Raw genomic sequence first — 6,055 nt, forward strand, 5'->3', positions numbered from 1 at the left:
TGGAATAATGCCGGGACTGATCTGTCACGTCAGTTACGCAACATTTCAGTGTTTTGTTATGAGGCTGAAAATAGCTAAGTTTGCAGATTAAAAGGTTTCCTCTCCCACAGCTATTCTTAAGCCTTACCTTACTATATAGTTTTCCTTGGAACACGATCCTCTGCCATACTTGCTGTCATATTTTCAGTCAAAGGCATATACAAATGATTGTTTTTTTTTTACTTTGGTTTACATTATATATATATATATATATATATATATATATATATATATATATATATATATATATATATATATATATAAATCCAGCGATAAAACAGCTTCTACACCCAAAAGGTCAAATTAGAAAACTGAAGCATCCATCAACTCCGTTGTTTCCCCGAGGCAATAAAATGCGCCAGGCGTTGTTCCTTCCTGGGAGTTGAATAAGGATGGATGACTTTCGGAAAATATCCGTCCATTAGACGAGGAGAATTCTCAATTCCTTTTCCTTCTTTCCCCCTCCCCCCTCCCCCCTCCCCCCTCCCTCCTCTCTCCCTTTCCACCCCCCTCCCCCTCCCCCCACCATCCAGGTGGAACAGAGGTTAATCCGACTGTTTAAACATCGTTTGATGTGATAGTTAATATATTAGATTTACCCGGCGTAGCTTGGATGGTAAACTGAGTTAAATATCCATACTGTGTTCACCTAGTTGTGTTTGCGGGGGTTGAGCTCTGCTCTTTCGGCCCGCCTCTCAACTGTCAATCAACTGTTTATTACTTTTTTTTCCCCACACCACATACACACACACACCAGGAAGCAGCCCGTGACAGCTGACTAACTCCCAGGTACCTATTTATTGCTAGGTAACAGGGCCATTCAGGGTGAGAGAAACATTCTACGAAAGAATGAAACTATTCATTCAGGGTGAAAGAAACTATTTGTATCACCGCAATCATTTACTCCATTTACGACCATATATCATCACTGTAACAATCTTCACTACACTCGCACCATCATCATCGCCGTAACCATCGTCACTATACACTCCCTATTTTCATTACTGTAACAAAAAAGGCTGCACCATTTAACTGTTTCGAGCCCCTCCCCCCTACAATGCAAATTTCTTGTCAAAATGTCCTTTTCATGACAATATCTGGATTCAATAATATATGAACTAAAACTCTATGGACTCGGGGCCGAACATTTCATTTCTCCTGATTTCATGAAAGGGTTCCAGAGCGGCCAACTCCTCTTCCCTGGAGCCAAACCCGACACCTCATTACAGTCCCCACACACATACAAGTCACCCTGCAAAGTTTAACGAGGCTAGCCCCAAGCCTCTGGCATCCAGCCTTTGACACCCTAACGAACACACTAACTAAAATAATCCTTTATATAGGTAATGAACCATAAAAAATGGGTAATATATTTTTTCAGAAATTGCTAATGGTGCTGCCATCTGTTGACGGCAGATGTGAACAAGAGTCAAAGTGTTCGTTATTTTCTGTGGTTACGAGTCTTGAGTTAGTTATTAATCTGTGTAAACTTAAATCTATGTTAACGAGAGCAGAATAGGGACTTAGGAGTTACGATATGTTAATCTGACTTTATCTGACTGACTATCTAACTCTGACTCATCACCAGAACGGTTAGTACCAGCTCTCTGTGGAGAATGACGTCAGAGGCTTACTCGACTGTGATTGGCTATATCCCAACCGTCGTACAATTTGAATACTAACTGCTATCCAGGGTTGATCAGAGGTAAGTTTTAAGTCGAATGTGTATTATGGCCACACGAGAAAGAGGCTGTTTGACTGTCTCTGTCTATCTCTCACTCTCTCTGTCGCTCTCTCTCTCTCTCTCTCTCTCTCTCTCTCTCTCTCTCTCTCTCTCTCTCTCTCTCTCTCTCTCTCTCTCTCTCTCTCTCTCTCTCTCTCTCTCTCTCTCTCCCCCTCCCTCCCTCCCTCCCTCCTCTTTCTCTTTGTTGGATTTCAATACCGTGTCCCACAAAAGCAGTTTTACCAATTCATGTTCACATCGAGAAAGGAACATTACCATAAAATCGGAAGTTCACATTATTAAGTATTGAGAGAATATTAAGTATTAAGAGAGCACAGAGGAGGAGACAGGGAAGGGAGACGGGAAAGGAAGAAGGGAAAGGGAAAAGGGAGGAAGGTAGGAGGGAAAGGGAGAGGAATAAGTTCGAGGAATAAAGAAGAGCGGACAGAGAGAGAGAGAGAGAGAGAGAGAGAGAGAGAGGAAAGAGGAGAGAGAATGAAGAAGAACCTAAGAACTAACTAGAAGAATTCTTAGTTATCTGTTCTATTCTTAGATATGTCCTGTTCTTAGTTTTCTGTCCTATTCATAGATATGTCATATTCTTAGTAATTTGTCCTATTCTTAGATACGTCCTATTCTTAGTTATATGTCCTATTCTTAGTTATCCGTCCTATTCTTAGTTATCCGTCCTATTCTTAGTTATCCGTCCTATTCTTAGATATGTCCTATTCTTAGTTATCCGTCCTAATCTTAGTTATCTGTCTCATGTCACTATTAGGTCTACTACTACGGGTCCTGTCTTACTGCGGTCACTGGAAGGATTATTAATATAGGTCCTATGAAGAGATGAAACAGAGCTTAACTTACCTTCACTATCCCGAAGGACAAGGAGTAAGGGGGGTGATAGGACTGGGCTGTAAGAATGAATATAAGGCTATAACAATCTTTATCTATAAGAGGGAATGTCTGTCTGTCTGTCCAAGGATGAAGCCCAAATGTGTCTCCTCCATCCCCTCCCCTCCCCCACACACTAATCACCATCCCCCCCCCCCCTTGCACAGACAATTGATTTACCAGTTGATTGGCAGTTGAGAGGCGGGGACCAAGGAGCCGAAGTTCAACCGCAAGTACAATGACTGGACGTTCCCACAGGGAAATATAACCAGCAAGCAACACATGTGCATGCAGTTAGCTCTCCTGGTGTAATGGACAGAGCAAGAGTGTACTGTCAATGGACAGAGCAAGAGTGTGCTGTCAATGGACAGAGCAAGAGTGTGCTGTGCAATAGACAGAGCAAGAGTGTGTTGTGTATTGGACAGAGCAAGAGTGTGCTGTGTAATAGACAGAGCAAGAGTGTGCTGTGTAATGGATAGAGCAAGAGTGTGCTGTGCATTGGACAGAGCAAGAGTGTGCTTTGTAATGGACAGAGCAAGCTCTTTCACCCCTCGTTTCATGGCGGCCTTTATTGTGGTGTTTTGACTGTGTCCTCGGCCGGTGTTGGTGAGGGGAGGTGAGGGAAGGTGAGGGAAGGTTAGGGGAGGTGAGGGAAGGTGAGGGGAGGTGAGGGAAGGTGAGGGAAGGTTAGGGGAGGTGAGGGAAGGTGAGGGGAGGTGAGGGAAGGTGAGGGGAGGTCCGAGACAGAGTGTGGCTGGGTGTGGCGCCCACGACACAAAATACAACACCAAACAATGGATCTAAATTGCATAAATTTACCTTCGGGAATAACCTGGGTAAATACTGGTTGGGAAACACAATTATAAAATTATGAAACAAATTCCCAGTCAACATAACAACCGTGAGATAAATAGACTGTTTCAAGCGTAGGCTAGACATATATATATATACATCAGTGTGGGTGGGTATTTTATGAGCTGGATTTCAGAATTGAGCGACTCAGAATAATTCATAATTACTCACATTCTTCCTCCGTAAGGAATAAGGAATATGAGCTAAGCTTATTGAGAGGTGGACATATATAACGGATTATTACGACAGTTAATACTGATTGGGCAATTAATACCTGAATATTGGGAGGACTTAAAGCTGATTGGTCGACAAACACAATTTTTTGGGCGGTTTACAGATTGACATGAATGGTTTACAACAACAACAACAAAAACAACGGCCCTTTTGTGACAGTTAACACTCATTGGTTGCCATATAAAAGACTTTTGTTAGTTATTTTATAAAGATTGCACATTAGTGGGAAGTTACAATGGCTCGCAGCGGGTTGAAACCACATCGCTGTTCTGTGTGAAGTGGTTCAGGACCGGGGTAACTGCTCCTTTAGTTATGTTCAGGGGAAAATAAGGGAAAGGGGGGAGGAGAGGGAGGGGGGGCTTTTGGCAAGCCGCCGGCTTCCAGTCCTCGTCGAGGCCACTAGTGTCTTTGTGGCCCCCTCGGGAATATATATATATATATATATATATATATATATATATATATATATAATAATATGACCCAACGAACATCTAGAAAAAGGGAAGTGAATACGTTGCGACCTGAGGACGTGTATAGCTTAGTCCAGTCTGTTTCTTGGTATCTCGTATGTCGCAATCAGGTCCCTTTTTTAGCTCTTCATTGATATATGATCCGGTATACCATCTGAGTATGCTCGGGTCACATACGTTTGGGTGTTGTGTTGGTGGGTGCACATGCGCCCATGTGTTCATACCTGTAGGCGCACATTTCCCTATATATGTGTATTCTCAGTATGTGTATGTGTCCTCCTGGTACAGCGGTCCACGTTCTCGACTCGCAATCGAGGGGTCCCGGGGTTCGATCCCTGGGCGGGGCAGAAGTGGGTTAAGCACGTTTTTCTCTTTCCTGATTCATCTGTCCACCTAGCTGTAAGTACATACCCCCTCCGGGAGTTGAACCTTAAGGGATCCGCGATACAAGCCAGACTACAGGCTTCGTGTCCCTGACACGGAATTATGTAAATACATATACATATGTATTTATTAAATACATATACATATGTATTTATTCTGATGTGCATCAGCATGAATGTTCAACAGAATAAAATTTAATTACAGTCAGACAGTTTACATAGAGGAATGAAGGAATAGAAAACGTACATGTATATTATTGAACTAAAAACTCCACACCCCAGAAGTGACTCGAACCCATACTGCCAGGAGCACTATACAACCGGTGTACAGGAGACCTTAACCACTCGACCATCACGACCGTACAAAAGATGTATATTATTGAATGTATATTCAATTGAATGTATTTTATTGAATCCAGTTTTTCGCAAGGGGGTGCTTCGATAAACCGCGCACCAGACGGCTGATTCCTTCAACATGGTTTTCATATGTGGTGATTGTATGCACTGAAGGCTGTTAGCTGCTTTTTTGGAAACTCTCCGTCTCATTGTTGCGTCCATGGGTTTAGTTTGCGAGTCAGTGAGTTTTATTTCGGCGTCTATGTCTGTGTTTTCGATACTCTTCAATTGGCTTACATTTTTGGTGCGCGTGTGTGTGTGTGTGTGTGCGAAGCAAGAATCAAGCTATTAGCTCTTGGACCCCGCCTTTCTAGCCTTCGGTTATCTAATGTGCAGACTCCTGACCAATTTTTGTCATAGCTGCTATATATATATATATATATATATATATATATATATATATATATATATATATATATATATATATATATATATATATATAATTTCACTATAATTAATGAATGGAATTATATCGCCGGGGGGGAGGGGGGGAACTATCAGGGGAAAAGCGCCAAGCCATTACGACTATATGACACTTAGAAGGGGTCAAGATAAGGATTTGGGATGGGACTGGGGGGGGGGGGGTAAGGAATAGTGCCCAACCACTTGGACGGTCGGGGATTGAACGCCGACCTGCAAGAAGCGAGACCGTCGCTCTACCGTCCAGTCCAAGTGTCCCACCCCCTCTCCCCCTTGCTTGCGTATCACCCGTGTTAAACAGTTTATCTACCATGTCAATTGCTCTGAGAATTTTATAGGTGGTGATCATGTCTTCCCTAACTTTTCTGTCAGTGTCGTGAGGTTTAGTTGAACTGGTTTGTGTGGTTTGATTATCATATCTTCAGCTATATTATTCTGACTCAACAACTATAAGACTCTTTTAGATTATACAAATTCACGTGAATTTGTACAAAGACGATGGAGATAATTCCACGAATTAGAATTATAAATTCTGAAAGAAAAACAAATTAATGACGCTTAATTTACATAAGAAAGAAAAGTTAATTCCAGGAATTAGACTTATGGACAAAGGAGCTTAAGAAGCTAAATATATATATTCTCTA

At 42.1% G+C, this 6,055-nt stretch overlaps 1 protein-coding gene across 1 annotated transcript in view; it reads left to right on the plus strand.

Moving 5' to 3' along the window:
• Positions 1–701: 701 nt before the first annotated feature.
• Positions 702–6,055, plus strand: part of LOC123750456 (5-hydroxytryptamine receptor) — a 136,144-nt gene continuing 130,790 nt past the window's right edge. Inside the window, exon 1 of the mRNA XM_069336313.1 lies at positions 702–1,744. The gene's annotated coding sequence lies outside the window, so the exon portion shown is untranslated. The remainder of the gene's footprint in view (positions 1,745–6,055) is intronic.

Source organism: Procambarus clarkii, chromosome 35 (genome assembly GCF_040958095.1).
Source record: "Procambarus clarkii isolate CNS0578487 chromosome 35, FALCON_Pclarkii_2.0, whole genome shotgun sequence".
NCBI lineage: Eukaryota > Metazoa > Arthropoda > Malacostraca > Decapoda > Cambaridae > Procambarus > Procambarus clarkii.